Below are 22,311 nucleotides of genomic sequence, written 5' to 3' on the forward strand. Positions count from 1 at the left end.
AACAAAGAAATACAATCAGCAACTTGTTCATCCTCCCAAACAAACAATCTCATCATCCACACAATTCAAAAAGACGACTAAATCAATAACCAATCCTCAAACCACCCTCCCACACTCACTCATACCCCCTTCCTAACACCACATAACTCTTTCCACCACCAATATGCTTTACTACCTCCTCCCTTGATACGACCACCCTTAGCACCATACTTAGCAACCAACAACCCTTGTTGATCAACATGCATCCTCCAACACCATTTTTCTAACAACGCTCAATTAAATTTCCTAATCCTTCAAATACCCAATCCTGGAAACTCTCTGTTAGAACAAACATTATCCCAATGAATCTAGTGAATTTTTTTATTTTCATCACACTCACTCTACAAAAAAGATTTAAAAAGGTATTCAAATAAAGAAATAATTCATAGGAATAGAGCCAAAATTACCTAGGAAAGTTTTCCTTGAAAATTCCTTACGAATTCACTTGTTTTCAAAGGAAATGCGTTATTTCTTGTAGTGTATTGTACCAATTAGAAATTTCTAACATTCAATCTAGGACACTGATTTATCTAGGTGTTGGACTAAACATATTTTCGGAGAAAAAGAGTAAATTTTCGGTGCAATTTAATTTAAAAGAGAATGGTAATGAGTGTCGTTTAAACATTAACTAAAGTATTAAAATAAGTAAGTTTATATCAAAAAGTTGTGTAATTATTGTTAAGATAAAACCCTTATTTCAATTTTGTTTTCTCAAAGAAGGGTACGTATTTTTGTTAAAATAAGTAAGTTCCTACTAATTGTTCCTTAACCAATATCCTAAAGCGAAACCCTTATTTCAATTTTGTTTTCTCAAAGAAGGGCACGTATTTTTGGTAAAAACTTATCTCTATATTTTTTTTCAGTAAAAAAAAAAAAAACTCCATATATTTTTCTCTAGTGCATTGCTCATCATTTCCAAGATTAAAAAGTCCAAATGCATCGATTCTCTTGTATAATACATATCTGAAGGGATCACATGCTACAACATGATGTTTACATATATATCATTTACGGGGAATGTTAACTTGTGCCCTCAAGACACAAGTTAATGAAACAAATATAGAAACAGTTCATTAGAATGTGTGCATTACATTTAATCTTTAGCTTTTTAATGAGTTAAATGCACAAAATTTTATGAAATATTTCTTCTTTTAGGTTTCTTAACATGTGCCCTAAGGGCACAAGTTAACCCTACCCATCATTTATTATAAAGAGAATGTGACGATGACAACCTTCAAATATCAAAGGGATACATGTTCCATCAATGGTAGAGTATAAGCTGTCAATGTCACAACACATATATGGTAATATGGATACATAGTATTTTGAATTGACATGATTTTCATGGTGACAAATGTGTACGTATGATGAAACGTCATAACTCATAAGCCTTTAGACCATATTTTACAGAATGAAATCTATCTTTTTTTATAATTAAATCCTTAAACTTAATGAATACAGTAATACATATGAGAAAACATGAAGTTTAAAATAAAAATAAAAGATGATATACATTTCAGAAGAAGAAAAAAAAGTATTTGTGAAAACATAAGAAAAAAAATCGGATACATCTAATATGGACAAAGAAATGTTCCAAAGGTGGATTTTTGGAATTTTTAATAATAATTTATATCTTTTTCCTTCTTTTATTATAAAATTTACTAATTTACAAAAAAATTGTAAAAAACATTATTTTATTTAACACATAACTAAATTTTAAAATATCTTTGCGTGACAAATGAGAATTTTTTGACTTAATTAATGAATTAGTTGGCATACCTGTTATGCTGTAACACTAATTGTTAGCTCCTTTTGTTGGTTGGGGTCTAATTAGAAAAGGAAAACGATTTCCCTTTATCACTTTTGGTTTTTCTAAAAATGTGAATTTAGGAGGAAAGAAATTTCTAAAAATTACGTCTAAACGAAAAAGGTTAACTAAGATTTGTTTATATAAAATAAAGTAGAGAAGTTTCTCTTGCTCTAAAGAAATGGAAATATTACTTAATCTTCGTTGAAAGCTCACACTTAAACTTGGCTTAGAACAAGCAAATAAAAACACGATATTTTTAAAAGAATTTTTAAAAGCACAAACCTATTCGGAAAAGAAAAAAATAATAAATTCAACAAAGAGAAAGTTGTCTAAAGTGATCAATAAATTTGTACAACGATTAACTTCTCAAAAAACATGAATCACTTATGGTCTTTGGTTTGGTTAGACGATCTGGTTAATGATGATCTTGTCCGAATAGGGAATTTACCAAATTCAAAGAATAATGAAATGAGTAATTCTTGTGCTCAAATAGCTATGGATATTTTTAGGAACAGAATGATAAGAATGTTGCATTTATGTTTGTTATTTTTTTTCTCTCAAAATAATGTTTCATTAAATAGGTTGTTTGACCCAACCAGATCTAAGCCTAGGATAGTTGGTCTCCTGTATCAATTGAACATGTAAACTCAATGCGGCAACACTATTTTTTTTAGATAGACGAAATTATAACATCCGTTGAAAATTTAAACACATGTGAGGGAGTCGGGGTCGGAACTCTAATTATAGCGCCCGACCTATTAATTTTCTTTGTCACATCTTGTGTTTGATTGTGGACTACTTTTTTTTAGTGAAACAATATAATGGCTAGAATTTACATTTAAGGTGAATAAGTGAGTTCAATTTTGAACTACTTTATTTAGTGGAATTAGGATAAAAATTCCATCACTTTTCGGATAGCCATGAAATTTCAAATTCACACATTTAAATGTGATCTTCTCGTTGGAAAAGAAAACTTAATTCATGCTTTTATTGAAAATAATTTACTTTCTCTTTTTTTTCTGAGGGAAATTTATTTTCTCTTTGGTGAGTAGAAGTTCAATTCTGAAAATAATTAAAATAGGAACAAAATTATAGACGAAAAAAATATAATATTGATTATTTTTCCCCACTAAATTTATTGAAGAAGTTAGTGAGATTTTATATTTTTCTCCTCTCTAAATGGCCGCTATTAGTTTTTTTAATCATTATATGCATGTAGATGTAATATCAACTATATTTATTTCTTTTTCAAAATCATTCATTTGTTAAGTTTTAGAGTGCTTAGCTATTTGTGAACTATTTGAATATAACTAGTTAACTATTTGAATATAAATGAATCGATTATTTTAATGAGTCAAAATCAATTATCCCATAAACTCAACATTAACAAGTTTAAGATTGGACTTGCCTAAAAAAAGTTTGAGACTGGACTCGATTTTTCTCATTATTCAAACTATACTTTTAAATTTTCAACTCAGTTTTTTCTTCAAAAAATAAAAAATATCGACTTGGTTTTATCCCATGCATTGACGTTAGAAAAGGCGGTAGGGAAAATTCTAATTTTAGTTGCCCATAATTACTTGTCAAACCTAGCATAATAAGAAAGAATTTAACCACCATCCATTTCAAGTAGTATTTGGCAATAAATTTCAACTACGGTTTTACACGTTTCGTGTGTGTAAAGTTGTATTTGAATGCTAAGAATGGTAAGATAAGAATCAAAACTCTACATCCACTTTGATCAGTTTTTTCAACCACTCGTATAAAAAATGGAGGCTACCTAAAAATATGGATATCATGTAGCAAAAGAAAATCAAGAATATCAATCAATACAAGCAATGTCGATGATGTTACCAAATGACTCAATCTAGTTGAATGAGAGAATCTTAGGGGTTTTTCTATATATGTCAAAATGAATAGACTATTCATTTTCCCACTCTATTACCATCTCACACGCCCTATTTTTTTTACAAAAATGTTTGTGGGATTTCAGATTATATAATCCGAACATAGTTTAAATGTGTTCAGATTATATAATATGAAAGATACTTATACATAAGCAGCAATCAGAATATCTTCCATTTCAACAGTTGCAAATTTCGTTTTTTTTTTTTGAAGGAACAAATTTCGTTTTTAAAAACAACAAAAAACAAAGTAAAAAAAATGATAAAAATATGTCAAATAAAATATAAAAAAATATAAAAATACCACATTTTCTTTTAAAATCAAATAAAATTTATAGTACCTGATCAGAAATGGACTACTGATGCAGTTGTGTACGGTGGTTGTACTCTCTTACTATTTCTAGAACGAGGAGTGTATCTACAGACACTTCGACGCTCAAGTCAGTATTGAGTAGATGTGGGGGATTTAGAGAATGGAGAGAATCTAACATTGGGGTATGTTGAGAGTCCCCTTTATATAGTGAGGAGTTTCTTGGGATTAGCAAGGTATTACCGGAAATTTATCAAGAGTTTCTCCCAGATTGCCTCACCCTTGACGCACCTTACTAGAAAGGGCAATCCATTCACGTGGAATCAAGAATGTGAGCAGAGCTTCGAAGAACTGAAGACTAGATTAACTACTGCACCAGTCTTAACTATTCCAGATTCAACCCGAGAATATCAATTGTTTTGTGATGCTTCCTTGAAAGGCCTAGGTTGCGTGCTAATGCAAGAAGGGAAGGTTGTAGCCTATGCCTCCCGCCAACTCAAACCACACGAAGAGAACTATCCTACCCACGATCTAGAGTTGGCTGCCATAGTTTTTGCTTTGAAGACATGGAGACACCATTTGTATGGAGTCCGTTTTGAGACGTTCAGTGATCATAAGAGCCTAAAATACTTGTTTGATCAAAAGGAGTTAAACATGAGACAAAGAAGATGGATGAACTACCTCAAAGACTATGATTTTGAGTTGAAATATCATCCAGGAAAAGCAAACGTGGTTGCAGATGCCTTGAGTAGGAGATCATTATATGCGGCTCAATTAATGATGCATAAGTTATGCTTGTATGAAGATTTTAGAAACCTTAATTTGAATGTCACCTGGCTAAACAGAGGAGTTTTACTAAACCAACTTGAAATCTCTTGTGACTTGCGAGCACAAATTGGTCAGGCTCAGACATGCGACGAAGAGTTACAATCCAAATTGAGTAGGTCAGAATTTTCAATGGCAGTCGATGGTGTCATCCTTTTTGAAGGAAGGATATGTGTGCCAAATGAAACAAATCTTAAGAAACGGATCTTGGAGGAAGCCCACAAAAGCAGTTTTAGTATACATCCGGGTTCTACAAAAATGTATCATGATTTAAAGAGGGATTACTGGTGGCCAGGAATGAAGACCGACATCGCAGAATTTGTGGCGCAATGCCTAGTATGTCAACAGGTCAAAGCTGAACACCAGAGACCGGCTGGCATGCTTCAACCATTAGAGATACCAGTTTGGAAATGGGAGAGAATTTCCATGGATTTTGTAGTTGGACTACCTCGCACGCAGGCAGGATATGATTCAATCTGGGTAGTGGTTGATAGGTTGACTAAGTCAGCACATTTTCTACCGGTCAAGACAACTTACACGTCAGCTAAATTGGCAGAGGAGTTCATTTCTGAAATTGTAAGACTACACGGAGTACCAGTCAGCATCATATCAGATAGGGACCCAAAGTTCACTTCGAGACTTTGGAAAGTTTTCCACGAGGCTTTAGGGACCCGTTTGAATCTCAGTACAGTTTATCATCCTCAAACAGACGGTCAAACTGAGAGAACTATTCAGACCCTTGAGGATATGCTTAGAGCTTGTGTGTTAGAAGATAGAGGCAGTTGGGATAAACATTTGCCCTTGATTGAATTCGCCTATAACAACAGTTATCACTCTAGTATAGGCATGGCCCCTTACGAAGCTTTGTATGGACGAAAGTGCAGGACACCTTTATGTTGGGCAGAAGTGGGAGATAAAGGAATCCTTGGACCGGAAATCATCCAAGAGACCACAGAAAAGATCAGATTGATCAAAGAGAAATTAAAGATTTCTCAAAGCCGACAAAAGAGTTATGCTGATAATCGGAGGAGGCCTCTAGAATTTGAAGAAGGTGATCATGTTTTCTTGAGAGTAACCCCTAAACAAGGGATAGGACGAGCGTTCCAGGCAAAGAAACTCAGTCCACGTTATATTGGACCATTTCAAGTTATCAAACGTGTGGGTCCTGTTGCATACCAATTAGCCTTACCTCCTTCAATGTCGGGTCTACACGATGTCTTTCATGTATCTCAACTTAAGAAGTATATCCCAGACCCATTTCAACCTCTATCATTTGAAACGGTGGAATTGAGATCTGATCTAACTTTCCAACCACAACCAATTCAAGTAGTTGACCGCAGCATCAAAACTTTAAGGAACAAGGAGATCCCTCTTGTGAAGGTCATATGGGAAGGATCACCTCCTGGTGAAGCAACTTAGGAATTAGAATCAAAGATGATGGAGACCTATCCTCATTTGTTCCAAGGTAAACTTTAATTTCGAGGACGAAATTTTCTTAAGGGGGATAGAAATGTAGCACCCAAAAATAATAGCATATTTCCATTAGTTATTATTTATTAAATTACCTTAATTTAATATAACATTTTATGAGTGTGTTAATGGGATAGAAGCAAATAAGGTTATATTGGAAAAGAAAATAAAGAGTAATGGCATAGCTGTCATTTTACAAACATAAGTTTTTATATTTAAGGCTAAGTCAACAATTAGGAAAAAAAAAAAAAATCTCTCACAACTTCTCCACGTTCTGACTCACGTTGGGGATAACCAAAACCCCCACTCCCATTTGACCTCTCTAAGAACAGCAAGAAGAATCCCCAATCTTTCTCTTCATTTATGACTCTTTAATCAGGTGAGTTCTAATCAAGTATTAATTTCTGAAATACAATTTATTGGTATGGTTTACTTTGATGAAAAACCTAACTATCAATCGGAGGATATTTATAAGATTCATCTAGGGTGATGTGGTGTCGATATGCTATCTTACTGATGAACTATGAATTAATTATATATATATATCTGATATTCAATCCACTGTTTCCATTATGTCGTGGCTATATGTGTTAATCGGTTTACTCTGTCTATGTTAATTGTGGATTGTGAATTGATGCCCTGCCACTTATACACCGTGTATGTATATATTCTTGATCATTGAGAAATTACTACTACCTCCAATTGCTACTTGATGCATTATGGTTTAGTGGTAAGTCTCTAGTTAAATAATATGGATCCTGATGATATTTCACGGATAGTGAACTTCCTCATTATTAATATGATGATTTGGTTCTTGTTTTAATTTCATTTCATTTCTTCATATTATACAATCAATTAATTAATTATGGAAATATAGTTTTGGATTTTTGTGGATTTATAACTAGTGAAGGATAGGTGCTACGGCAATTGCATATGGGTATATATATATATATAACTTATGTTTCAGTTTGAATCATCACCGTCCATGGATATATATGTTTGGTGGCTATACTTATGAATTATGTGTTGGATTTCAAGCATTATAATCTACTGTTATATGTATTATTATTTATAGATTATTAGAGGGATACTAATTAAGCAAATCAAGGGTAATAATTAAAAGACACAAATTGTGAGGCAGAAGGGTATTCCCAAAACACATGGGGTACCCTAAGTAAGTTCGGTAAGGGCAGGTAAATGGGGCGCCATTTACGACTTATTAGTCTACCTTACCGGTTGGCAACCACCTAAGTATACTCACGCTCGGGTGGACTTTTGCAATACGCACAGATAAGTAAATGATGAGAATACCTTAACATAAAGGGTTGTGTTGATGATAGAGTTAAACCTTGTTATTCATACTCTTATGAATACATATGTATGATGATGAGATGATAGTATCTAGATATAATCAAATAGTTGGTAAGAATTTTATATGCAAAAGCTTAATAATTATTGCCGATGAGGCGAGGTGCAAGTATGATTTATTTATGAACTCACTGAGATGTATTCTCATCCCAATTAGTTTGCATGTTACAGATAAGTGAATTGGTAAAGCCAAGGCGAAGGAGACTTGAGGAGTTGTTCGGCGTGGCAGTCTTTCTCTTAGTTTCGTTTACTTTTATTCATTAATAATTTGAAGTACGTGACTCGGTACTCCTTTGGATACTTCATGTAATAAGTGCTATGTTTATTTGAGTTATAAACCTTAAGTTTCAACCAGTTACTAGTACCTTAGCGAACATTCTATATTATATTCTAGTTAATAATATGGAGTGTTACAGTTTGGCATATGTAGGGCTCAATGGTTATAGATTCGTGGGAATCGTAACCATCGAGCAAGATTCGCACGAACGTGGGGGAGACGTCACTCTTCGGTTTGAATGAGTATTTGTTTGCTCCGAACCCACCCCCCCCCCCCCCCCCCCCCCCCCCCCAAGGCTTTGTTTGCGAGTTTGGAGGGGAGGGGAAGGGAAGGGTTTGAGGGGTGGAAAATATGAGGGAAAATAGAGAAATCTTTCAAAAAATTTAAAAGAGTAGTTTTTTAGAGAATGATAAATTAATGTATATGATTACTATATTTTTAATTTTAAAAATAATGTAACAACATAGATTAAATATGAAGATTTCATATAAACCCTCCAAAACCCCCCAAAACCCTCCTCCAATACAATTTTTTAGTTCCCCCAAATGAGGAGGGTTTAGTATTATGAAGAAAAGTTAACCCCCCAAAGCCCTCCCCTCCCATTTTCCTCTATTTCTTTCACTTGCTCATTCCTTTTTTTCCAAGCCTTCCCCTCCAAACTCGCAAACAAAGCCTAAAGGGATGAGGTGTGTTGCGACAAATTTGTCCAAATACTAGATTTGGGCCTAAGTAAATGGACCTTTGAGCATTCGTTCTGTCCAAAACAAAAACTAATGCAAATATTTTCGAATTTTTCTGAGAATATGAAAAATAAAGTTGACCAAAATGGGAAAGTTTGGGTGCAATTTAATAAAGTTGACCAAAATATGGATTTTTGACTGAGAACAACTAACAATGACCTAAAATAGAAGGGTGTGAGTTAGGAAGATTAATATGGTCCTTAAACTGACTATCCATGTTACAAACAGGCTTCAAATTTATGTTGATACAGTTCAGATTATATAATCCGAATTGTTTTTCCCTAAATGAGGGTGTTTAAGGGGTGGGGGTTTAGAGAATAGAGAGAGAGTCTAACAATGGGGCCTGCTGAGAGTCCCCTTTATATAGTGTGGGTGTTGCAGGATCTGTTGTTTGATACACGTAGGGCTCGCCGCGGTTACGGCTTCATGAGAATCGTAACCATCGAGAGTGATTTGTGGGAACGTGGGGGAGGCGTTACTCTTCGGTTTGAATGAGTCTCTATTTGCTCCGACCATCCCCTCGCGGGGAGGATGTGTGTTGCGAGAAGTTTGTCCAAATACTAGATTTGGGCCTAAGTAAATGGGCCTTTGAGCATTTGTTCGATCCAAAACAAATAATAATGGAAAAAATTTCGAATTTTTTTGAGAATATGAAAAATAAAAAATAAATGTAATATGAGTCTAAATGATGGAATTTGGATTTTTGAGGGGCGAAGTCCCGTAAGAAGACCCTTCTACGGGAGTCTTAATTCTTGATTTTTTTTCTTCTGATTTATGGGGAAGTTTCGGTGCAATTTAATTAAGTAGCCCAAAATCTAGATTTTTGACTGATAACTGCTAACAATGGCATAAAATAGAAGGATGTGAATTACGAAGATTAATATGGTCCTTAAAATGACTATCCATGTTACAGACATGCTCAAAATTTATGCTAATATTATAGTTTCGATTATATAATCCGAACTGTTTTTCCCTGAATGAAGGTGTTTAGGTGTTCGGATTCTATAATCCAAAAAAAAAACACAAGGAACACGTCCTATTTTTTGAGGTTTTCGGATTATAAAATTCAAATTGGTGAAAAACTCATTTTTCCACCCCATAACTAAGGAAAAACTCAATTCGGATTATAAAATTTGAAAATCACATGTCTATTTTTGTCAAAAAGAAAATAGGGCATGCGAGAAATAAGTAGGGTAAAAAAAGTAATAGTGAAATAAATATGCTTCTTTCTATAAACAATTTAGGATGGCATGAGAATCTTAAAATTTTACATCTTAAGGGCTCATCTTTTCCAAATGCTTCCAACTAAGTTTTGTTTAGAGTTTCTCTTTAAACACCCTTTAATTGCTCAAAAATTCAACTATCATTGAGTGAGTGGCATTCCAACCTTGTTTGCCATAAAACGGTAGTTAAGTGTCATTTAACACTTTTTAAATTGGTCTATAATTGTTTAAATCGGTTTAACATGTCAGTAGGGCTATTTCCATCAGTTCAGGTGCTTGAGGAGCTTAGCATGGGTGCCTAAAGAGCAATGTTCATTTTTGTTTGACTTTTCAGTTTACAGCATGCTTAGCTTTTTACTTTTTCTTTTCTTTATTTGGATGACATGCTGTCATTACGTAATTTTTAGGACTTATTGTGACATTTTGGTAGAGTTCACGTGCAATTTATACTGTTCCGAAGTGCAAAAAGCTGAAAAATTGAAGACAGTCTGAAGCAAATCGCGCCACGCCACTTTCCAGCCTTGCCGCGATTTTGAACTGAAGTTTGCACATCTCCCTGTTTGAGGGAAATCGCGGCGTGCCATATATCAACCGCGGCACGATTTTGTTTGTTTTAGGCCCAAAACTCTATAATACCTAAGGAACAAGGGTTACGATTTTGGAGAGCAAAGTGCGATTTTGAGACATCAGAGACGGCTAGACGGGTGATTTCTTCAACCTTTTACCAATTCATGTATGTTTTAATTATTTCATTGATTATGCTATTTGTAAACTCGATTATGAGTAGCTAAATCTCTTAGAGATTGGATCCGAGATGAATCTTTGTAACCCTAATTGACACATGTTGCTGTGAAACTCTATTTTGTTTATGAATTCAATTCTAGTTTATTCAATTCAATTGTTCTTAATGCTTTTTATATCTTGATCACATATAACTTGATTTTGTGAGAACGAATGACCACTGACCATGGCTTTCGACTTAGACCTAATTGAATTGTTCTAATAAACAGGGTTAGTCTAGGAATAGATAATCATTTGTTAGTGATAATAGGTTAACGTTCGGTAAAACCTTCAAGAATTATTAGACCACCTAAGGAATTAGGGGCGGTAGTTTAAGAAGAGGGTCCTAACTCAAGGGATTGATTAGGGCTAATTTGTTAATCATCGTAAACTAGAAGAGGATTCATAACAAATAGGTGTAGTAGACCAATTAGGGGAACTTAGAGGATTCGACAGATCTGGTCTCATCTTTCTCTCATATTTTCTTAATCAAATCTAATTTCTTTTATTTGATTTCATAAAATCAAACCAAATCTTCCGCCTAGTGGCAAACTAAAAATAAACTTTATACATCCTAATTATATAACACAATTGAATTATTGAAGTTAAAAACAGTCCTCGTGGGATCGATATTTTTACTACTTCGATAGTATTTGGTGCACTTGCCAAACGTCTATCAAGTTTTTGGCGCCGTTGCCGGGGACTGTTGATCTATGTCAACAAGGCAATTACGTTATAATTTAGGATTTCTGCAATTTAATTTTCTGTTTTTAATTTTTATTTTTCTGTTTTCGTATTCATTTGATTACTTTGCATTGTGCAGTGCTACTAAGGTATTTTGCTGTTTATGTGAGGTAAAGTGAGCGCCGACGATCTCGAATTCGATCCAGAAATTGAAAGGACTGCTAGAGCACTCCGGAAAACTGTCCGGTCGCAAAGGTTAGCTCATTCCGTTCCACCGGGTGTTCGAGAACAAATAGCAGAGCCACTCTCAACTGAATCTGAAACTATGGAAGGTGAAGGAGTTGTACCACCGAGACCTAAGCTAGGAGACTACGGGTTAGCCACTCATCGCGGTCAACTGGCCCATACTTTTCAACCAGCTAACCCTGTAGCTTTCGACATCAAGACAACTGTTCTCAACGGTTTGAGGGACAAGCAATTCGATGGGACTGAAGCTATGAGTCCTCATGAACACTTGAGCCGCTTTGCTGAAACTTGTGAATTTTGTGTGCAACCAGCCACCGTGACTGAAGCACAAAAGAAACTAAGGCTATTTCCTTTCACCTTGACGGGAAGAGCAAAAGATTGGTTGCTAACAACACCAAACGGGACTGTTCAAACATGGGAAGAGTTAGAGCTGAAGTTCCTTGAGAAATATTTCCCTATGTCTAAGTATTGGGACAAGAAGATGGAGATATCTAACTTCAAGCAAGGAGAAGGTGAATCATTGTATGATGCTTGGGAGCGATTCAACTTGCTTCTTAAGAGATGCCCTAATCATGAGTTCACCGAGAAACAATACCTCCAAATCTTCACTGAGGGGGTAACACCAAACACTAGAATGTTCTTAGATGCTTCCGCGGGAGGTAGTCTCAAGAGCAAAACTGATCATGAAGTACAGGCTTTAATCGAAAATATGGCTGGCAATGAGTATCGTGCTGAAGCTAAGAAGAAAGAAAGAGGAGTGTTTGGGGTAAGTGAACAAACTGCTATCCTTGCTAACCAAGCAGCTATGAACAAACAAATCGAAGCTCTAACCAAGGAGTTTCAAGGTTTCACTTTGGCTCATAAGCAACAACAAGTGGCTGCAATTAAGTGTGATCTATGTGGTGAAGAACATCCTAATGGTGAATGTGTACCAGAAGGATCAAGTGAAGAAGCTAACTACATGGGAAGATATCAAAGGCAAAATCAGTACTACACTCCAGGAATCAACAAGCATCCCAATCTAAGCTACTCGAATAACAACGCTTTGAATTCTCAGATGCTTACTCCTCCTCAACAACAACAAAGAAAGCCATCAGCTCTTGAGGAAACTATGATGAACTTTATGAAGATGACTCAAGGCAACTTTGAAGAGATGAAGAAAAGTCAAGAAGCTGAAAGAAAGAACAATGAAGCTTCTAGGAAGATGCTTGAAACTCAGTTGGGGCAATTAGCTAAGCAATTGGCTGAACAAAACAAAGGCGGATTCTCAGGTAACACTAAAGACAACCCTAAGAATGAGTCTTGTAATGCTATTGAACTAAGGAGCAAAAAGGTTTTAACACCTTTAGTTCCAAAAGCTCCAAAGAAGGTTGATGATGTAGTAGTTGAGGTGGAGGAAAATGGTGAAGTTGAAAAAAATGATGAGGGTGTAGTTGAAAAAGAAAATGATCATGGAGTAGTTGAAAATGAAAGGAAGAAAAAAATAGAGGGAGAAAAAAGTGAGAAGTTAATTGATGAAGACTCAATCTTGAGGAAGTCGAAGAATCAAATATTGAAAGATGGAGACAAACCACAAGTTGTTCCATCATATGTGAAGCTTCCATACCCTCACCTTTCCAAGAAGAAAGAAAAGGATGAAGGTCAATTCAAGAAGTTCATGCAACTTTTCTCACAACTTCAGGTGAATATTCCTTTCGGCGAAGCTCTTGATCAAATGCTGTTGTATGCTAAGTTCATGAAAGACTTGTTGACTAAACGAAGGAAGCCTAAGAATGATGAGAACATAGCACTTTCTGAGAATTGTAGTGCCATTCTTCAAAAGAAGCTGCCACCTAAACTGAAGGATCCTAGAGCTTTTACTATCCCTTGTTCAATTGGACCGGTAGACATTGGTAGAGCTTTATGTGACTTGGGAGCAAGTATCAATTTGATGCCTCTTTCAATGATGAAGAAGCTTAAGTGTGGGGAACCAAAACCAACAAGAATGACCATTACTTTAGCTGATCGGTCAATCTCTTATCCTTTCGGTGTGCTTGAAGATGTGCTAGTCAAGGTTAATGACTTGGTGTTTCCAGCAGATTTTGTGATCTTAGACATGGCTGAAGATGAAGAAATGCCACTCATTCTAGGAAGACCTTTCCTTGCAACTGGTCGTGCTTTGATTGACATTGAGAAAGGAGAGCTAATGTTGAGATTCCATAAGGAGCAAGTCGTGTTTAATATATTTGAGGCCATGAAGCACAAAGATGAAAATCCCAAGTGTTACCGGATTGACATTATTGAAGAAATAGTTGAAGATGACTCTTGTGAACATCAACCAACACAACCTCTTGAACGTGCAATTGTGAATTCTATAGCAAGTTGCGGTGATGATGAAGATCTTGAAGTAAGTGATTGTGTCAAGCAACTAGAAGCAAGCAAGCAAGAGTTGGGACCGGTAAAAATAGAAGAATTAATGGGTAAGTATTCTATGGATGCTCCTATTTTGAGTGGAGAATGAGAGAAAAATCTAGAATTAAAAGAACTCCCTTCTCACTTGAAGTATGTTTTTCTCACTAAAGATGCCTCTAAACCAGTAATCATCAGCAATACCTTGACACCTTTGGAAGAAGAAAAATTAATGAGGGTGTTAAGAGACAATCAAGGAGCTTTAGGGTGGAACATTTCTGATTTGAAGGGTATTAGTCCAGCTTACTGCATGCACAAAATACACATGGAGGCTGAATACAAACCGGTGGTTCAACCTCAAAGGAGACTTAACCCAACAATGAAGGAAGTGGTGAAGAAAGAGGTGCTGAAGTTACTAGATGCAGGTATGATCTACCCTATCTCAGATAGCTCATGGGTAAGTCCAGTTCATGTGGTACCCAAGAAAGAAGGAATGACAGTGGTGGCAAATGAAAAAAATGAATTGATACCCACCCGCACCGTCACTGGTTGGAGAATGTGTATAGACTACCGGAGGTTGAATACTGCAACAAGAAAGGACCACTTTCCATTACCATTCATGGATCAAATGATTGAGAGATTGGCTGGCCAAGCCTTTTATTGCTTCTTGGATGGGTATTCGGGGTATAATCAAATTGCAGTGGCTCCGGAAGATCAAGAAAAGACTGCTTTCACTTGTCCATTTGGAGTGTTTGCTTATCGAAGGATGCCCTTTGGGCTGTGTAATGCGCCGGCGACCTTTCAAAGGTGTATGCTCTCCATCTTCTCTGATATGATAGAGAAGAACATTGAGGTATTTATGGACGACTTTTCTGTTTTTGGTAAGTCTTTTGATCAATGCTTGTTCCATTTAAATGTTGTACTTAAAAGATGCACCGAAACTAACCTTGTTTTGAATTGGGAAAAATGTCATTTTATGGTAACTGAAGGTATAGTTTTGAGGCAAAAAATAAGTGCTAAAGGCATTGAGGTGGACCAAGCTAAGATAGAGGTTATAGAGAAACTTCCTCCACCCGTTAATGTTAAAGGAGTGAGGAGTTTCTTGGGGCATGCCGGTTTCTATCGGCGGTTCATAAAAGACTTTTCTAAAATTTCCAAACCCCTCTGTAACCTCTTGATCAAAGAAAACGAGTTTAATTTTGATTCTGAATGTCTAAATGCTTTTTCTTTGATTAAAAACAAGTTGGTGACTGCACCAATAATCATTGCACCCGATTGGGATTTACCTTTTGAACTTATGTGTGATGCAAGTGATTATGCTGTTGGTGCAGTCCTAGGCCAACGCAAGAACAAATTTTTCCATGCAATTTACTATGCAAGCAAGGTTTTAAATGAAAATCAAGTTAACTATTCCACCACTGAAAAGGAATTGCTTGCTGTAATCTTTGCATTGGAAAAATTTCGTTCTTATCTAATAGGCTCCAAAGTTATTATTTTTACAGATCATGCAGCTCTTAAATATCTCTTGACAAAAGGGGATTCAAAACCTCGACTGTTGAGGTGGATCCTATTATTGCAAGAATTTGATCTTGAGATTCGTGACAAGAAGGGAGTCGAGAACGTGGTAGCTGACCACCTCTCAAGGCTGGAGAATGATGAGGTGACAAAGAAGGAGAAGGCCATCAAGGCCGAGTTCCCCGATGAACAGCTGTTTGCTATTGGAGAAAGGCCTTGGTTTGCTGACATGGCAACCTTTAAGGTCGGCAACATAGTTCCTGATGATCTGACCTACCCTCAGAGGAAAAAGTTCTTCAAAGATGCAAACCACTACTTGTGGGATGACCCTTATCTGTTTAAGGTAGGTACTGGCAGTTTGATTAGACGTTGTGTTGCAGGTGAGGAAGCACATAGTATCATGTGGCACTGCCATAGCTCAGCTTATGGAGGCCACCATAGTGGAGAAAGAACAGCTGCAAAAGTTTTGCAAAGTGGATTCTGGTGGCCCACCCTTTTCAAAGATTGCCACGACTTTGTCACAAGATGTGACAGATGCCAAAGGACAGGTAACATATCAAAGAGGAATGAAATGCCCCTAAAAGGAATCATTGAAGTTGAACCATTTGACTGTTGGGGTATTGATTTTATGGGACCATTCCCTTCCTCTTACTCTTATCTCTATATTCTAGTATGTGTTGATTATGTCACAAAGTGGGTTGAAGCGATACCATGTGTTGCTAATGATGCCAAAACTGTTGTCAACTTCCTTCAAAAGAATATTTTCACTAGGTTTGGAACCCTTAGAGTATTGATCAGTGATGGGGGGAAGCATTTTTGCAATAATTTTCTTGAAAATGTGCTCAAAAAGTATAACATTAAGCACAAAGTTGCAACTCCCTATCACCCACAAACTAGTGGTCAAGTAGAGGTTTCAAACCGACAGCTGAAATAAATCCTAGAGAAAACAGTTGCGTCAAATAGGAAAGATTGGTCTAGGAAATTAGATGACGCACTGTGGGCATATAGGACAGCCTTTAAGACTCATCTTGGGTTTTCACCCTATCAGTTAGTCTATGGGAAGGCATGTCATCTTCCAGTCGAGCTAGAACATAAAGCTTATTGGGCCATTAAGGCCTTAAATTTTGATCAAGTAGCCGCTGGTAAGAGAAGAATTTTGAAACTTAATGAACTTGAGGAGATGAGGCTTAGAGCGTATGAAAATGCACTCATCTATAAAGCCAGGACAAAAAGGTATCATGACAAAAACTTAGTGCCTAGGGATATTAAATGTGGACAACTAGTTTTGTTGTATAATTCCAGGTTGAAGTTGTTTCCTGGGAAGCTCAAGTCAAAATGGTCTGGACCATTCTTGGTCAAAAGTGTGTCACCATATGGAGCTGTTGAACTAGTGACACCTGAAGGAGATCGAAGTTTCAAGGTGAATGGACAAAGAGTTAAACCATACCTAGGTGGCGACCTACCAAAAGAAAGGTTGGGACTCATTCTGAAGGACCTCTAAAGATCCTTAGCAGTCAAGCTAGTGACGATAAAGAAGCGCTGAGTGGGAGGCAACCCACTAGATTTACTTTGTTTTCGATTCATTTTGTTTTTATTTTCCCTTCAATGTCAACAGTCCGTAAACAACTTATTTCCCTATTGTAATTGCTCCTGCACTTGTTTAATTAATGAATTTGTTTTGTTTTCATGTGACCTATTCCAGTTTAGTAACAGTTTTTTGATGAAACGGTATTCCAAAAGTTCTAAAGGAGGGGTGACTTGTTTCAAAGGCGAAGTGTACGGCGTTGCTAGGTAGTCACATACTCCCAGAAATCTCAGCCATAAGGTTCATTGCCAAATTTTGTTTTTCAATTTACTTATATTTAGATTAGTTTTCCATGCAACTACATTTCTAGAACTTGCATTGTTTCTCTATTATTGATTGGTCTTTGTCAATTACACACTGAGGCAAAAGTGCTTGGTCCTGTGAGCTTTTTTGAAGCTTACCCTGTTTTAATTTGTTGAATTTATCCTTTCTTAACCAATTGTGAGCCGGTAGGATTAGAACTTTTTGTTCGGTGACAAACTACATTACAAGCCTAGAGACTTTAGGACTTGTCCCTTAATGTATTTTCTGAGTTAAGGCATTGTAGAATGTTGCTAAAGATTAAGTTTGGGGTTGCTATTGGAATTTGCAACCAACTAAGTTTGGGGTGGGGGTACTAGAGAATAAGAGAACAAAAATGAAAGAAATATGAAATTGTCATGCAAAATATACACAAATATGGTGTATTAAAAAAAATGAAAATGAATGCTGAAAAAGGGACAAAACATTGAAAATCCGAGTAACTTCAAACTCGATTGTCCCTAAATATTAAAAATATTCTCTAGTACCTTTGCATTGATTGTTATTCCACAAGGTGAATGATTGAAAGATTGAATTTTGTGCTTTAACTTCCGTAGGAATGCCTAACTCAAATTTTGTGTAGCCTACTTATCCAAATATATCCCACCTTTCACCTAAGCCCCGTTATAACCCTAAAGACCTCAAAAGTGTGTAATGATATTGACTTTGATTGATGTTTAGAAACTTTTCAAGTGTATGGTAATATGTAGACCTGCATGTCGACTGGTAGAACCCTATGTCAATTTGATGCGTGGAGTTGTGAATTGGTGGATGCAAACAAGTCAAACTAGCTCATCTTTAGCTAGAAGGAGAATGAACTTTTGGATACTATCGTTTTGTCAGGTAACTGTTATTTTACTGTCATTTGTCACTGTTGCAAGCAAATTCCTTGAGGACAAGGAATGGTTTAAGTCTGGGGTTGTGATGACATGCTGTCATTACGTAATTTTTAGGACTTATTGTGACATTTTGGTAGAGTTCACGTGCAATTTATACTGTTCCGAAGTGCAAAAAGCTGAAAAATTGAAGACAGTCTGAAGCAAATTGCGCCACGCCACTTTCCAGCCTTGCCGCGATTTTGAACTGAAGTTTGCACATCTCCTTGTTTGAGGGAAATCGCGGCGCGCCATATATCAACCGCGCCGCGATTTTGTTTGTTTCAGGCCCAAAACTCTATAAATACAACACTCAACCTAAGGAACAAGGGTTACGATTTTGGAGAGCAAAGTGCGATTTTGAGACATCAGAGACGGCTAGAAGGGCGATTTCTTCAACCTTTTACCAATTCATGTATGTTTTAATTATTTCATTGATTATGCTATTTGTAAACTCGATTATGAGTAGCTAAATCTCTTAGAGATTAGATCCGAGATGAATCTTTGTAACCCTAATTGACACATGTTGCTGTGAAACTCTATTTTGTTTATGAATTCAATTCTAGTTTATTCAATTCAATTGTTCTTAATGCTTTTTATATCTTGATCAAATATAACTTGATTTTGTGAGAACGAATGACCACTGACCATGGCTTTCGACTTAGACCTAATTGAATTGTTCTAATAAACAGGGTTAGTCTAGGAATAGATAATCATTTGTTAGTGATAATAGGTTAACGTTCGGTAAAACCTTCAAGAATTATTAGACCACCTAAGGAATTAGGGAATGTAGTTTAAGAAGAGGGTCCTAACTCAAGGGATTGATTAGGGCTAATTTGTTAATCATCGTAAACTAGAAGAGGATTCATAACAAATAGGTGCAGTAGACCAATTAGGGGAACTTAGAGGATTCGACGGATCTGATCTCATCTTTCTCTCATATTTTCTTAATCAAATCTAATTTCTTTTATTTGATTTCATAAAATCAAACCAAATCTTCCGCCTAGTGGCAAACTAAAAATAAACTTTATACATCCTAATTATATAACGCAATTGAATTATTGAAGTTAAAAACAGTCCTCGTTGGATCGATATTTTTACTACTTCGATAGTATTTGGTGCACTTGCCAAACGTCTATCAGTTCAAATCAATTGTATGAAGCATTTAAACGTTATACTCTATTAAGAAAAAGGCTTAAATGAGTCTTTCGCCCCTGCAAATATAAGTCATTTGAATTTTCGTCCTTGAAGTTACTTATCCTTCCAATCTGCCACTGCAAATATTAATCATTTGACTTTTGGTCCTAATTAGTTTTTTTTGCTAAGGTGAGCTGTCATTAGCGACGTGGTGCCAATGTGGCAAGTGATGATTGGGCGATGTGGTTGGCTTAAATAGGTCTTTCGTCCTTGCAAATATAGGTCATTTGAATTTTCGTCCATGAAGATATTAATCAGATGTAATTAGGACCATTTTTCAAATGATTAATATTTGCAGTGGCAGATTGGAAGGATTAGTAACTTCAGGGACGAAAATTCAAATGGCTTATATTTGCAGGGTCAAAAGACCTATTTAAGCCTAAGAAAAAAATATACTTTCTCTTCTTCAAGCAAAACAAGAAACCGAGTGTATATCGCTATGAGCATTTAAAAAAACCTTTGGAACTTAGTTAGCTATATTTTTTTGGCTAAATATGTTTTCGATCCCTAGAAAATTTTAGTCCTCACTTAATTTTAACAAGGACTAAAATTATAAATAATTTTTTTTTTGTAGGATTAAAAAACCTATTAAAATTAATTAAGGACTAAACTTAGAAGTTTGCAATTTTATAGAGACTAAAAACATATTTAATGTTTGAAATTGATGATATTCATATTTGTGTAAATATATTAAAACTCTCTGCATAGCTTACCAAAATAATAATTTATGTGGACCTTATCTCTGCATAGCTTTTTCTTATGATGAAAAAATTGACATTGGTAGAAACACATCACAAAAGGTCAAGAAAAACCATATCTCCTTGAAGATCTACGTACTTTGAAAAACAAATATTAATATATTAACAAGTGCAACTTATTTTGATTTTTTTTTCTTCATTCTTTGCTATACTCAATTGGGCACAATTTTTCATTCATTACTATATATATATATATATATATATATATATATATATATATATATATATATATATATATATATATATATATATATATATATACTCAATTGGGTACAAAAAACTTTCGAATCCTTGTAACATACATCAAGGCTGTAAAAAAACTAGGACGCCGACCCGTGCTATCGCACGAGACAATAATGGGCACATAACAATATCAATGGAGGAATAATATGGTATATGAGAAACAAAAGAGCAATAATGGATAGGATTCACTAAAAGTTAAAACAAAGTAAAACGTAAAGTAATTAAAATATCACTACAACATGAAACATATGATAAAATACATAACTTAATTAAAATATCATTACAACACAAAATGAAGGCACTGAGACGGACTCACAAAATGAAAATGCTTCTTCCTATGTGACTTGACTGATGTTTTAACTGAATAAACCAAAAACAGTGCTATCATTATAGCATAATTGAAGGAGCTTAGTGGCCTTATGTATAATACTTTCAATATTTATAAAACAAATATCATGTTTATAACATAATCTCAGTGCTAATTGATTCATTGAAATAATGATACTACTTAATGGATAAAATACCATATGAGTTCTATGATATGCTGCACTCTATCTCGAGCCAGTCAATGACACGTTGCATACGCAATCTTTGTAATCATAGCACCTGAAGATTAATTTTTCTTGTTGAAGAAGGCACTGAGATTGTCTCACAAAATGAAAATGATTTTCCTTCCCATCTAGTAATTAAGTGATGTTTTCACTGAGTAAAATAAAACTAATGCGATCATTATAGCAGAATTGAAGGAGCTCAGTGCCTTACTTAGATGACTTTCACCATGCACAAAAGAAATCTCATAATTATTACACAATCTCGGTGCCTTATTTAGTTTTTTCCTTAATCAGTTTACCTTCACAATATTTGATCTCCTGTGCGAATTCAAATCCTTTCTGATTGTAAAAATATTGGCTATTTCTTTATCAAAAAAATTTGGAATTATATTGCATCATAGGGAATTAATGGCTTCAGTTTAATATAGTTGATGTCCTTATATATGTTTGAAGAGGAATTACCCTACAGTATATTTCATTAGACATTTGGTTGGTTCATTCTTGTGCCAAAGCAAGTCAGACCTATAATCCTACCAAACTGATGTTTGCTTAAGGTTAACATGAATGGAAGGTATATTCATAAATTACTCGATGACATCAGAATTTTTATTAAGGAAAAAATCTCAATAATTGAAATGAACAGGCATTTGATCGATCAAATTCTCCGAAATGGATGTCATTCGAGTGACATCGAAACCCAACTGAGTGTTTGTTGCGTAAGTGTGGTCGTTGTTGTTTGCATTGCGAAGCCTAGGCAAACGTAGGCGGCATCAACAGTTGCCTTGTAATCGCTGTCATTAGGCATATGGCAGAAAAGGTTTGTCTCCGAAATGGATGTCATTCGAGTGACATCGAAACCCAACTGAGTGTTTGTTGCGTAAGTGTGGTCGTTGTTGTTTGCATTGCGAAGCCTAGGCAAACGTAGGCGGCATCAACAGTTGCCTTGTAATCGCTGTCATTAGGCATATGGCAGAAAAGGTTTGTCATGGATAAGCCAAACATGTGCGCAAATTTCTAATGCAAACCAGCTGAAACGTATGTCATTAGAATGAGATCGGAACCCAACTGAGTGTTTGTTGCGTTAGTGTGTTCGCTGCTGTTTGCATTGAGAAGCCGAGGCTGAGGTAGGCGGCGTCGACAGTTGCCTTGTAGTTGCTGTCAGCACGCATGTAGCAGAAAAAGTTTTGTTTTCTGCTGCAGCGAATTTCGGATGTCGTGGACAG

The 22,311-nt window shown here is 35.6% G+C and overlaps 1 non-coding gene across 1 annotated transcript; it reads right to left on the minus strand.

Moving 5' to 3' along the window:
- Positions 1 to 12,148: 12,148 nt before the first annotated feature.
- On the minus strand, positions 12,149 to 12,255 carry LOC146937859 (small nucleolar RNA R71). The gene has a single exon (XR_015033792.1). It is a non-coding gene; the product is annotated as a small nucleolar RNA R71 (small nucleolar RNA).
- Positions 12,256 to 22,311: the final 10,056 nt, after the last annotated feature.

Source organism: Medicago sativa, chromosome 3 (assembly GCF_051527215.1).
Source record: "Medicago sativa cultivar Bolivia chromosome 3, Bolivia_mono, whole genome shotgun sequence".
In the NCBI taxonomy this organism is placed as follows: domain Eukaryota; kingdom Viridiplantae; phylum Streptophyta; class Magnoliopsida; order Fabales; family Fabaceae; genus Medicago; species Medicago sativa.